At 37.1% G+C, this 14,810-nt stretch overlaps 1 pseudogene; it reads right to left on the bottom strand.

Annotated features, from left to right (window-relative positions):
* Positions 1–12,638: 12,638 nt before the first annotated feature.
* The window catches only part of LOC121475049, an 81,588-nt pseudogene continuing 79,416 nt past the window's right edge, over positions 12,639–14,810 (bottom strand).

The following is a 14,810-nucleotide window of genomic DNA, read 5'->3' as shown; positions in this document are numbered from 1 at the left end:
AAAGGTTTAGGTAAAAACACACACTATCAGTCCAACGATACTTTATCAATTCCAAATTACTGGTGCCACAGTCACAAATAAAAGGTAGGGCCCAGTAACTTGAGAAAGAAGAAAGAGATGCCTGGGTGGCTCAGTCAGTTAAATGTCTGCCTTTGGCTCTGGTCATGATCCCAGGGGTTTGGAACTGAACCCCACATCGAGCTCCATGTTCAGTGGGGAGGCTGCTTCTCCCTTTCCCCTCCCTCTTGTGCTCTCTCTCCCTATCTCTTTCTCTCTTTCAACATATAAAATCTTAAAAAAAAAAAAAAAAGACGAAAGACAAAAGGAAGCTTGAAGTTGTCACAATGCCTAGCTAGTGTTCAAGGGAGGGGAAAGTCTTAGGTTAAATTGTTTGTCAAATATGTGGTTTGATTCTCCCATAGTTTAGAGGATATGACTCAGCTCTGATTCTACAAGATAAAGTTAATAGTGTAATGACAAGTTGGCCAGGAGTTTCTTTTTCTAGAAACAACCAGATAGTAAATATTTTAGGCCATACAGTACCTACAAAGGCAGACATAGGAAATACATAAACAAATGGGCATGGTCATGCTTCAACGAAACTTAGTTTACAAAAAGAGGTGGTGGGCCTGATTTTGCCTGTGGGCTATAGTTTGCTGACCCTGGTGTTAACTAAGCAGTCCTTTGTTGCCATCGCGCAAAGAACCCAAGTGTGCCTCAATTAATACTTTCTTCAAAATGTGAAAGATTGCATCAGTAAATAAAATATTAGATTATCTGGCAGCTGCCTTCCAAAAATTTTATTTCCTCCTAAGAATACCAGCTTTTTATTGTTTGTATTTCCATGAAAAAAAACAGATCAGCAAAATACTAATTGATATTTTAACTTATTCATCTCACAATTCCTTTCCTAAAAAGGAATTGAAAGCACAAGATTTGAAAACCTATCGTGAAAGTCCATCATTTTAAAAAACACTGAGCAGAATTAAAGAAAAATACATTTGTTCAAATACAATCACATAACTAAACCAAAAAGTAGGCTCCTGGAGATAACCTTATGTTAAAAGATTTTCATGTTTTCTTGAGAGCCTTTCATGCTGAAATTTCTAAAAGCCTACTGGCTGCAAACAGTGGCAAAATGCAACAGTGATTTAACAACCCCAGGCAAAATTATATAACAGAGCAAGGCTATGACAGAGTATATTTCTTATCCAGTGGTAAGTAATCTGCAATTGTACACATTAGAATTTGGTCAGACCACAGATGCTAATTGCAATACCAGGCAGAGTGCACTCACGGTTTAATTTACATCAAATAGAGAGAAGGCTTCCAGTACCAGGCATTGAACCCCGTGTTGGAATGCTGTAGCTTTTCCTAAAGCAAAATAACACACTACCAACATCATTGTTCAGCAGCACCATGGGTATCTCTGTGGGACTTTTCTGACAAATTACTGACAAGAGTTGGCCCTATTTAATCCATAATCATGAATGCCATCAGTGCCTATGGTTAGAGGACTATAAAGCCAAAGAATAGCACACACTCGGGTCTTGTTCAGACTAAATTACTACAGGACAAGGGCCAAATACCAAAGGAACTGTGACTGCATCTTTACACAGGCCTCTCAAAATAGTTATTTTTTAATCCTGAGGACTTAATGAAAAAATAAGCAATTCCTTTGAAGTTAGGAATGTATTTTTTCTGGTAAGCAAATGTTTAAATTTCCCATCAAATAATGATTTTCTTTATCAACACACATTTTCTATCAAAGATTACAGATTTTTCTTTGGCATCTTCTTTAGATATTCTCTAAACTAGATCATTTATCATGTGTAGATAATGATGTCCAGCAGCTTATGGCTACATTGTATAATTTAGATATATTCCAACAGATGCATAAGGAACACAAAAACCACTAACCAAACACTGAAACATTGGTGAGCAAATGGCACCACGTGTATTTTTAGGTGTGGGTGTACGGGGCAAGATCGTTGGTGACTTCCATTTTTTCACAAAGCCCTTCTGAGAGACAGAGTCTGGGGATAAGAAGGAAGTCCAAGTCCACGTCCAAGACTGGCTGAGCTGGGAGACAGATAAAACATGGCAGACAAAATAGGATAAACAAACAACTATTTAAAACATGTATGTGCTGCTGAAATTAAGGGGAACTGGAATAAATTTGCATAAGCAGAGAATAAGAGAAGTAATCTGATTATGAAAAATCAGAATGGTCCTAAAGAGCCTTGACTGGAGTCACATTAAGGCTGTGTTTAGGTAATGTGTGAGACATTAGAGATCAAAAGAAAAGCATCATACTTGTCATTCACAGACACTGATTTCACCTTGATAACAACCCTATAAAGTAGATATATTATAACCGATTTCCTGATAAGGAAGTAGAAGAAATATGAGTGATTCATATAAGCTCATTTAGCTAATAAGTGATAGAGTTAGAAAAAAACCACACACACAGAAACTCAGATCTTTTTTTAGTTATGTAGAGGCATTATTTCCATTCTACCGCAGTAACCCTACTATTTATGAAGGACAGAGAAGATATCATGATATATGTACTCTTGGACTGAAGGGTGTAATAATTTTAAAGTCAGTCTGGAATATTTTACTTCAGTAATCAGTATTTCCCCAGGCCTTTTGCTGATTACCTGCAGGATCTTATTCATGGCAATAATCCAAATTTCACCGATCTTGCCTCTCCCTATAGTATACATACTCTCAGCCCTTTCGAACTCCTTACATGTGCTTCCAAGAGTTTCAAGAGTGTCTCATGAACTATCACAAGCTGTCTTTTCACAGTCTCCAAGCCCTATCTTCTCGGGGATGCCCACTACCTTGAAACTACCTGAGCACAGTGCCTCTCAAGGCAACTTCTAATAGCCATATTCCATGAGAAGGTTGAAGTCTAACTAAAATGGCCTTACTGTTTCCTCAGCTTGACTACACATTGGACAGGCTTCTTCCTGAGTCTAGTCTCCCTCTGCTCCACATCTCTCTTTTCTTCGAGCATTTACTTCAGGAAACTTGCAATTATAAAGTCTTTTCTGCCCCTTTGAGATGTAAATCTTCTTCCAAGATCTTGTGAGTCTTACAACCCACGAATGTCTTCCTCAAGGACCTGGGAGCCATCCCTTTGAAATATAATCATTGAGAAAGATAGAGCACAGGTCTCTCTGTCTCTGTGGGAGAGCAGGAGCCTGCCTTTGATAAGTGCCAATTAGTAAACACAGGTGGACTCACACTATATAGACCAACCTCACTACCATCTGCTGGTTACGTTCCACTAATTCACCCCACCTTAAATACTCTCCCACCTTTTTTCTCAGTGCAGTTGAGTTTCAATCTTTCTCCCCTATTACTGAATCACTTACTTTTCCTGTATAACTCCAGCAGTGCAATTTTTCCAGAACAAGAGTGCTACCACCAAAAATTCTCAGACCAGTAAACCCCCAGGGACTCAAAGAGATGCAGAGATAATATCTCTCTCCCTAATTCACACTTTGTAAACTGGTGAAGCCAAAGCACTATCACTTTTCCCATATTTCATGGAGTCCTTTATGCAAAGAGTTCTTCTACCTTCTGGCTGCAGTTCTATAGATTCATGTAGGGACAGTCTGACAGTCAAACACCATGCTACTCTCTATGTCTCAATTCCTAAATCAGCAGCCCAAACAAACCAACCCACTTTCTTCCTAAGGAGCCACTCCATTTTTTTAAAATACATATAAGCTTCTCATAGACTCATCCACCAGATTGCAATCATGCCCATGCATGCTTGAATTCCAGTTCAGTCCAAAACTGAGATAGATCCCAATTTCACTCAGATGAGTAAAACAGTGTCTTGGGGGAAGTGCTTAAAAATACAACAAATGGGGATCCCTGGGTGGCGCAGCGGTTTGGCGCCTGCCTTTGGCCCAGGGCGCGATCCTGGAGACCCGGGATCGAGTCCCACATCGGGCTCCCGGTGCATGGAGCCTGCTTCTCCCTCCACCTGTGTCTCTGCCTCTCTCTCTCTCTCTGTGACTATCATAAATTAAAAAAAAAAAAAATACAACAAATGAGGAGGGAAAAAAATGAAGTATTCTAATTTTTTTCTTTACCCCCTTTGCACAGTTTGAAAGATATAGTTCAAATGATCATTCACAAAATATATTTAAACATTCATACACCTTATACCACACACTGATTTTTTTTAAGATTTCATTTATTTGAGAGACACACAGAGAGACACACAGAGAGAGAGACACACAGAGAGACACACAGAGAGACACACAGAGAGAGAGAGACACACACACACAGAGAGAGACACACATGAGAGACACAGAGAGAGAGAGAGAGAGAGAGAGAGAGAGGCAAAGATACAGGCAGAGGGAGAAGCAGGCCCCATGCAGGGAACCTGACAAGGGACTCTATCGCGGGTCTCCAGGATCACACCTTGGGCTGAAAGCAGCCCTAAACCACTGAGCCACCCAGGCTGCCCAGTGATTTTTCAATTAAACTTTAAATGCCAGACCAGGAAGTTTAGAGCAATTTTACTCAAAAGAAAGAAATGAAGAAAGAGACAGAAAGAGAAAAAGGGATGGAAAGGAAAGAAAGGAAAGAATAAAAAAGACTAGCAGGGTGGAAATCAGAGAAAGTTGATTTCAGTTCAGTATTAGAAAGAGCTGTAACAATTACAGCAATCCAACATTCAAATGGAGTGTTGTAAGAAAATAATTTTGTCCATGTTAGGAGCTAGGTAAAGGCTGGAGATAGTGCATTCAGGATGCTGTAGAGGAAATTTATGCATACAGTAAAACATTCAATTCATCCTAGGACCCTTCGAACTCTGAGATGATGCTATGTGATGGGATTACCATTTGTAAAATATCTTTTGTATTCTTTAATGAGGTTTTCTTAATTTTTTATATATTAGCACCTCATTAATCAAATGGAAAATATCCTCCAGTATAGAGCATTTCTTTCTGAAATGAGCACCTAATAACAGAAAGTCATTTTTATCAACATATCAGCTTCAGGTCAGGGAAGTAAAGCAATTGAATGGTGCATTTAACTGAATATTATATAGTTGCTATTATCTTTGCTCTTTGACATCATGTGTGAATTGATTTAGTTATTCTTCACAGTAATCTCCATGCAATTAGGCATTGCTTACTCATAGCTGAATGATCTGAACGGCAGCAAATAGCTTTCTCTTTTTCTACAAGTATTTCATTAGAATACTTCCCAGAACTCTATGCCAGACATAAAACTACCACAGAAAACAGAATCCCTACTTTTAAATATCCAATGATATAGTAGAAAGGGGTGCTGGTGCTCCAGGCAGAATCAGATATTTATCTTTCAGTTGATCTACCCCACTCTCAGGTTGGTGAGGGAGCAGCTGGGCTCCACCAATGCTAGAAATCAAGCCAATTGGCCTGACATGTTGCGCATTGGCCCAGGTGAATTTCTGAAGGTCACCCAATCTTGCTGGTATGGAAAACCACAGAATATTAATAGGAAGAAGAGACTATAGACTCCAAGACACCCTAGTCTTAGCTACTCTAGGCTTGTAGGTAAGTTACCTAACATTTTCAAATCTTAAGATCTCATACACATCTGCAAAAAGGAATATCACATACTCTGATTATCATAAAGTATTGTTTAAAAAATAAGATAAAAATGCCAGATATATGTGTATATTATTTAAAGCAGTTTTGGGGGAATCTGGGTGACTCAGAGGTTAAATGAATGACTCTGATTTTGGGTCAGGTCATGATCTGAGAGTCACGAAATCCAACCCCACCTAGGACTCCATGTTGGGCTCTGCATCAAACTCCACGCTGGGCATGAGGCCTGCTTAAGATTCTCTCTCCCTCTCCTGATGCCACCACGCCCATGTCCTGTCTCAAAAATACATACATACATACATACATACGGGTTATTATTTTTGAAAAAAAATGAAGAGCAACTCCTATGCTAATCGGGAAGGCCCTAGACTGTATCATTTCCATATACCTGGTGCCTGAGTCACAGAGAGAAAAAACAACAGGCTGAGGCAACATTTCCTAACAGTCTCTTCAAAGTAGAGTAGAATTTGAGATTCTACTTTCTCATCCTTTACCAATAATGTCAACTACGGACCTAGACTTTAAATATAGAATGCAAAGAATTCTGCTTGTGCACAACATAAAATGTTTCTTCCCTTATACACAGCTTAGTATATGTTTAAAGCTTTTTAATATATGCTTACCATGAAACTTATCCCCCAAATTATGCCCTTTTTTGTTAGTAGAAAAATTTTTAATGATTTCTAAAAATGAAATAAAAGAAAACCAAAAAAAATTATCTTAAAGCTTTTAGCTCTAGGGGGATAAAATGCTAAGAGTAATAGTGGGTTCCCCTCTTGGTACATTCTATCATTGTGCTCTAACTGCTATTATTTACCTCTCTGATTTTTGTTGCTGAAGAGAGTAAAAGCCCATTATACAAGAAAAACCATTTAAAGAATTTATTGGTATTGTGTGAAATGCTCTGCTCATCAAAACAAATGGAGAGCAGAGTTGTCTGTGATTGTTGGAATCCGGCACTCTTGGAATTGTGTCAAGAAGAATATAAACAGGCAGACTCCCTTCCACTAAAAGCCCATATGTGCTCCTGGCTCAAATGAGGTTCTGAGATTTTTAAACTTGCAGTAACTAATCAGAACCACAATATTCTGATCCCAGTTAAAAATAAAACATCTAACTACCCTTTTCTGCAATGATAATGCTATTTTTTTTTCTGAAAGCTTGGGAAAACACTTTAATACCAAAATTTAAATATTACCCCCTCCAACTCTAGCTCCAAAGGGGAACAATTCTGTTTCTTTATTGTTTCCTAGTCACTGTCACTCTTTCACTTTTACTAACAATATTTTAAATAAGCTTCTCTTTATCAAATTTTAGTTGGAAAAAACTTTGAGTTTAAATTCTGTTGGCATTCTGGATTGCTCTAGTCAGAGCACAGAAAAATATGGCCAAAACATACCTTTAAAGTCAGTGTGTTGGCTTAGACACGAACCAGCTTTCATACAAAGGTGCTTTATGAATCATGGATCAAATGAATAGCAAAATAAAAGCATACACCTCTGGAAGTATCCACCTAATGCATTTTAGGGGGACAAAAAATATCTCATTTCTGAAACGATAGAAGTAAAAATTTTAAAAGGTTTATATTTACCCAAATCTATACCTGCTTTTTTCCCTTCTTCTTTTAGGGGACATTACTTATTTATGTCGTGTTCTCCCTAGGATAGTCTGTGAAAGGAACATCATGTTTGCCCAACACACTTTTAAAAAATTATAAGCACATGAACATCCATTACCAAAAGTCCCCATAGTAGAAGTAGAACAACTTTGATAACAATATAAATCAAACAATGGTAATGGGGAGTGCACAAACAGACACAAAGGTTAAAAACAATGATGAAGGTCATTCCCCAAAGCTGACAAGAATATTTCCAAGTGAGAATAGTTGGTGAAGTTTTCTTGAATTTATTGGAGTATTAAGCTCAGATACAGCTTTATTTGAAATTTCCTCTTGGGTTTTTGTTTTTGTTTTTTTTTACCATTCCTTTTCCAAATTTTTTCATCACTGAAATTTTCTTAAAAATGAAATTGAAGCTAAAAGGAGTTTAGGAAAACACATTAAATCACAGAAGATATATTCTGACATCTGTGCATAAATTATTAGCGGAGGAGTAAATGGGAGGAAATTTTTTCCTACATAGTCCTGCTCAAGAGTAAGAGCTATCAGTTTTGCTTTTTATCCTCGAGGCATCTTTAAGCCATTGAAAAAGTAAGTTCCAAAGGAGGGAATTCAAATACATCTTATAAAGGCTTTGGGCAAGTGTCAATGGAAAATCGTCTCTGTGCCTGCCCCCCAAATTAATGAGGGTTCTTTGCACAGACTACACGAAGCTCACGGCATTGGCACAATGATATTCACTCAACTTGTCTCCATATGGTACCCTCAGGGAAGGCTTTTGTCTCAGGCCTCACCAACATCCCTAATGTATTAACCATCCAACTCATCATTTCTCTACCCCCAATCCACTGTAATTTTTTCCCTGGGAAATTTTTATTTTTTTTAAAGTATATTTTTCCAGGCTCCTGTGCAACTAATTATAGTGGAGCCAACTTTGGCCTATAATACAGATGTGGGGCTGGAGCCATGCCATTGTGACCATGAAATCACCATGTTATGAAAACCAGAGACAACTGAATAACAAAGTAAAAGACAGAGTCCGGGATATTGATATCATGGAACTGCCTTGACAGCTTTTTCTGGACTTCTTTTTAAATGAACACACATTTGGTTAAGGCACCTTTGGCTGGTTTCTGTTACATGTAACCAAACACAATTCCTAACTGATAGTTGTTGCTCAGGTATGTCCTAGATGGTGAGGTAATTGAACCTGTCTCTGTTCTCTTTCCTATTTCTTATAGCCTTAATGTCTATGCATACCTCTTTCAGAGTCTTCCCTTTTGATTCTCAAGAGACTGTTTTCCTTTCAATTAAATTCAAGTTTTGTAAAACAAGATCTTTGGCTTTTGAAAATATTGATTTTGATGTGGATTTTAAGAGTCTATTTTGGAAGTCAAAAACTGAACAGCCAATGATTCTTTCTCTTTGCTTTCCAATTGTAACTCTTAACTCTCTTCAAGGCAACAATGGAAATCTCTGGCTACTGAAGGAATGATCATACACTGAGAATTGTGGACAGGAAAATACAAATTTAAGATATTATATTAAGTAATATCAAAAGAGGAAACAGGCTTATGAACTTATTCTGAGCCCTTTTAAATGTCCAAGTTATTCTTCTTATTATGTCAGTAAGCTAAGTCTTCTTCTGATCCTGTAATTCAGATTTGTATGTTTGTCCTGGAGAGAAATAGGATGGTTAAACTTATTCCTGTCTCTCAATACACATGTACTCCTCTAGTGAATGAAAACTATCCTGTGGTGGACACCAAGCCAATTAAAAACCAAACCTAAAAGACCTCTGCAATATTAGGTTATCCCCTGTAAACCTTAGAAAGACTATGGAAAGTTTGTGGTCCAGACTTTTGACAAAAAAGAAAAATGTACAGAACCTAGTGGAACATACATATTTCTCTCATTTCTCTAGAGAATTCAAGAGAGCTCATTTAATCCTTACAAAACTAGGTCTACGGACAGTGATTAATTCTACTGTGACTACAGTAATAGTCTTCTAGAGACAAAAGAATAAAAAGGAAGTAGATAGCAAGAGTATGTATCAACATCTCAGAGAAGAGGACAGACCTGCAACACCAAGCTCTTTAGGATGCCAGACCAAAGGCACTGATACACAAATCATGAGAAGCATGAAGAATCACTAGAGAAGGTGTTAGGCAAAAAACTAAGGAATCCTTCCAAATCCATGGCTTTCAGGAATAACAAAACCTCAACATCTGTCTCTTCAAATGAGAAAGAAAGATAACAACTCTTAATGTCTGCATTTCTCTTAAGAAAGAGTAATTTTCCAAGACATATTTGGTGGAGGTTAAGATAATAACGTATCAGATCATCTAATATCATAGATATGATACTTTGAGCCAGGGTTCAAACTTCTAGTGCCAAGCTTAAAGTCCTCTGATCCTGAGAAAGAAGTAAGCGCAAAAATTTATGGGCAACAAAATATCAGCATTTAATTCCCAATTTAAGCATCTATGAACTTGAGAGATTACAGTGGCATATCACCATACTGTTCATCTTTCAATCAAGTGCATTACTTTGAACCATGTTCTTCTGTAGCCCTTTCTATAAAAAATTTTTAAAAAATTGGTTTTCCTCTCAGGGGCAGAGACTGTGGCTTTACTTCCTCTGTATGCCAAATACAGTGTTAGGAACCTACTGGACTCTTACTAAATAATTTTTGTGGTCATTTCCAAGATGCTCCTTATCATGTTTGAATAGCAGAACTTCCTTGTTAAAAAACGCACAATTAATTTGAGAATAAAATGACATGGGTCATTCTTATTATGGAATCCCAGCCCTCTCCTTTTAAGTTGGCAAGGCATTTCCTACCACTAATTACTGTAATTCCTTTTTATAATAACTCTATTTATCTACAGTGGTTTATGTCCTCTATTTTCTAGGGAAAAAAAAAAGAAATGTACTCGTCAAACCCCCTTCAATATTCTAGGCCTCTGCATTCTCCCCACACTCACTCTTAAAGACGAGACTTTATTTAGAGCTCCACTACTCTTTCCCATCATTCTTGCCTCCTTTGCAACATTGGTGTATGGTGCTATCTGATAATGGTAACTCAAATCGCCCTTTCCAGCCCCCTGCAAATAAACTATTTAAAGGAGAGAATTGAGATCTTACTTAAAAACTTGTGAAATATATTTGAAATATTATATTATTAATATAGTATTAATTTCATTATTGATATTATCTTATTAATAATATAATTATTACTTGGGAGAAAGGAAAGGGTAAAAGGCTTGGACAAAAAGAGAAGTATTGATAAAATGTCATCTCTGTGAAGAACTCGGTCAACCCTACAGGGTGTTCTGAAGCTGGGATGATCTCACAGAATTGTCCAGAGTTAGGTCAAGGGAACCAAGTCTTTATTTAAACTCATCAACCAGTCATTGAATACAGGTTTCCCTGAAAGAGGGCATGACCCTTGGCTACGTGCATTTTTTCAACTGATAGAATCCCCAAAAGAGCTAAGCACTGAGAGTTGTCTGTCAGCATCATATAGTTAGAGGAATAACTTCTTTATGCTTGAAGAGGAATCTAGGTAGCAAACCACAACTTCTCTATGAACATCTAAGCTTTAGACAGGGAATTTCATCATATATATATTTTTTTTTCTTTCTCAGTGTAAGCTTCTTCTGATATTAGAAAACTATCATTCTCTTCCTATAAATCCAACCTATCCTCAAAGTCCACCACCAATCCTACAAATGCCTCACTAAATACAGCACTAACATATATTTCAGTTGCTTCCTAAGTGTATAATAATTGTTACAAAACACACTGACAAAAAGTATACAAATACTTTAAAGATTCTAAGACTCACAGTCACTTTATAGAGCTCTTATAATGAAACACACACTATAGAGATTTCTCATAGCACTTCTCCAAATTCTTGTCTAAATAATAGCTATTTTCATCAGCAAAAAAACCATGAACGAGCATATGGTAGCCATTAAGCACCAGAAAATGCAAGTGTTTCATATGGAAAATACTGGTCTTTAATATCTTAGCAAGTTGTTAAGAGAATTGAAGGAAATTGAAGTATCTTAAAGAACATAATGAAAAAAAAAGAACATAATGTACACTATAATATGCTATCTCAATAGCATTGTCTAACACGATGCCAGAAAATAAATAAATACTAATTTCAGAACTTGGTTATCTAAAAATTCCTCAGTTTAGTCACTATTTACTGATTTTTCTAGGTCTAGTGACATTTATGGTAATATGCTATTTCCATAATTTTTATATTGAAGGGATATCTTAAAACACAGTTGAACCCATATTTCTCATTATGTTTTTAGGATAATGGGATCTTTATATATATTGGGTGTCACAATATGTTTATTACTATGATGAGTTTGTGACCTTTTCTATTAAATATCACTTAAACATGCTAGCAACCTCTAATATAGGATTATTCATTATTCGGTCTTGAAGATTTGGTAAAATAGAAAAGAAATATACTATATTAAATTTTTAGCTGGATAATTGGTGCATAACATTTTTATAAACTTTTTTAATAAATGTTTTTATTGAGGTATAACATATACACTACACAAATGTTAAATGCAATCACTACCAAGAGCAAAATCTAGAATATAAGTGGCAAGATTAAAATGATAAATAGACAAATACACAGTCACAGTTAATTCTGTCAATTTTTATATATGTTTTGAAGCTATTTTATTAAATGCATGCAGGTTTAGGATTATTTGGGCTTTGTGTTTATTTTTTATTTTTTTATTTTTTAAGATTTTATTTATTTATTCATGAGAGACACAGAGAGAGAGAGAGAGAAAGAGAGAGGCAGAGACAGAGGTAGAGGGAGAAGCAGGCCCCATGCAGGGAGCCCAACGTGGGACTCGATCCCGGGTCCCCAGGATCAGGCCCTGGGCTGAAGGCGGTGCTAAACCACTGAGCCACCTGGGCTGCCCCAGGCTTTGTGTTTAATTGACCCTTTTTCATTATGAAATACCTTTTTATATCTTTCAATATTTCTTGCAGTGAAGTCTTCTTTGCCTGATATTATCATAACCACATTGAATTTCTTTGTGTTATTGTTTATTTGATATGTCTTCATACATCCCTTTCTTTTGTTTCAATGACAAAAATATTTCTCTAAAAGATCATATAAAAGTAGGGAAGAGAAATGAGGATGTCAACTAGCTTGCATCAAAACTGGGCTGAAGAAGGACAAAGTGCTACCTAGAGAAACTGGTAGTTTTAACAGTCTGCAGAGCTCAAGATGGTCACAGGCCAACAGAACCAGCAGCCGCATTCATGAGCACCACCAACGGACAGGAGGGACAGCAAAGCCATTGATCCCAATCGTTCCTCCTTTTCAGGAAGGGAGAAGGTGGAGCTCACTCTTTAGACCTATTCTTGATGATCTTGTGCTTCTTCATGGCTTTCTCCCAATAGATGTCACTGAATTTCTCACTGACCACATTCCTGGCAGCACTCTCATCCAGGCAGTGTGGGAGCAATTCTGGAGCCTCTAGGGTTTGAGCAAGTGAATGTAAAAGCTCTGAACATTACATCTTTCAAAGAGGCGTTGTGTTGTGGGCCTGCTGAATGTGTATGTGGTTAGGACCCCCACAGAAGCTTGAAGTGAGAAACCAGAATAATGAAGTGTCTATTCCACTTCTTACAAATGCTGCAGGTGCAGTCAAAGATATGCAAGTCCACTGAGGCCCAAACTTCAAAGCTCCACAGCAGCAGCCTCCTGGGTTTTTTACCAGGCCCCGGTATTGGAAGGTGTCTAGCAGCAGCTTTGTCATGTCCTGGAGGATGGCTCTTTGCTACATCTGGAACACCTGCCAGTGCTCCTACTGGTCGCCCAGGTCCAGTATGGCCATGGAGGCTCTTGAGGTTGCTGGGGTTGGCTGCAGTTGTGACTTGAAAGGGGTAGCACCATGATCAATGCCAGCTCTGGCTACCTCTACCTAGGGCTGCCTCCCGGGCTCCTAGTGTCAACTTTACCACTGGGCTCCTACCCCCCCGTCTGGCATGTGGGGTGCCGTGGGGCCAAGGTGGCAGCTGTGGGGGCCCTGGAGGACGCAGGCCATTTCTCTTATCCTTTTTTTTTTTAACCCATATCCTTTTATTTTCAATCAATATCTATATTTACAATGGATCTCTTTATGGAGCATATACTTGGATTCTGTTTTTAATCCATTTGTCTTTCTAGTGCTTAATCCATGTATATTGAATAACTAAAGTAGTTGCATTTAACAGCATCTCAATAATTGTTTCTCTTTGCTCCATCTGGTCTTTGTTCACTTTTTCATCTTTCCCTGTCTCTTTTAGAATTAATCAAATTGTTTTACTTCCTTTTATTTCTTCTTTTAGATTGTTTGTCTACATTTTTATTACTTTTTAGAAGTTTCCCCAGAGATTACAATATTCATCTTTGCCTCTGTACAATCATCCTAACGTTAGTACTTTTATCACTTCTAAACAATGCAATAATCTGACAACAATTTAACTCCATTTACATGCTTCTTGACATTTATGCCATTATAGTCATATGTTTTACATTTCCATACATTATAAGCCACATAGCTATGATTATTGTTGTTTTAAATACCAATATCCTTTCATATTTACTCCTGTATTTACACTTTCCATTGCTCTTTATTTCCTCCTGCAATTTTATGTATCCATCTGGAATCACTTTCCTTTAGTGTGAAGAATTTCCTTTAACATATTGTATAATCTGCTTCTACTGGTGACAGATAACTCTCAGATTTTGTCTGAGAACTTTATTTTTTAATAACTTAAAAAAATGTTTTTGAATGATTTTAGATTTATATAAAAGTTGTAAGGGTAGAACTGCTTCCTTACAGCCTTCACCCAGATTCCTCCTAATGTTACCATGAGACATAACCATGGCACACTACAAAACTAAAACACTAATACTACTAAACAAACAAATAAATAGAACATTCACTGCTTAAACAGATTTTATTCATATTTCACCATATTTTCCACTAATGTTCTTTTTCCATCCTATGATACAATGTGAGCTAATGTATAGCATTTAGCATCTTATATTTCAAGAATATTTTTATTGCACATAAAATTCTGTATTGGCCATTATTTTCCTTTCAGCTCTTTAAAGATGTCATTCTAGTGCTCACGTCGGCAGCACATATACTAAAAAAAGATGTCATTCTATTATTTTCTAGATTCCAGTTTCTACCAAAAAGTTAGTGATTATCTTTATTGCTGCTAGTTTACAGATAATGTGTGTTTATTTTGCCTCTGACTGATTTTAAGCTTTTTATTATACATTGGCTTTCAGCTGTTTAATATCATGTGCCTAGATACAGATTCCTTTGTACTTATCTTGATTAGTTCAGAGTTCACTGAATCTCTTGAACCTGTGTGTTTTTGTTTTTTATTTTTAAAGACTTACTTATCAGAGAGTGAGTGCGCAAGAAATCATGTGCACTTGCACAAGTGAGAGAAGGGGCCAAGGGAATCCTCAGGCAGACTCCCCACTGAGTGCAGAGCCCAATGCAGGCTAATCT

This window comes from Vulpes lagopus, chromosome 13 (genome assembly GCF_018345385.1).
Source record: "Vulpes lagopus strain Blue_001 chromosome 13, ASM1834538v1, whole genome shotgun sequence".
In the NCBI taxonomy this organism is placed as follows: Eukaryota; Metazoa; Chordata; class Mammalia; order Carnivora; family Canidae; genus Vulpes; species Vulpes lagopus.
This window is presented reverse-complemented; position numbering and strand designations above follow the sequence as displayed.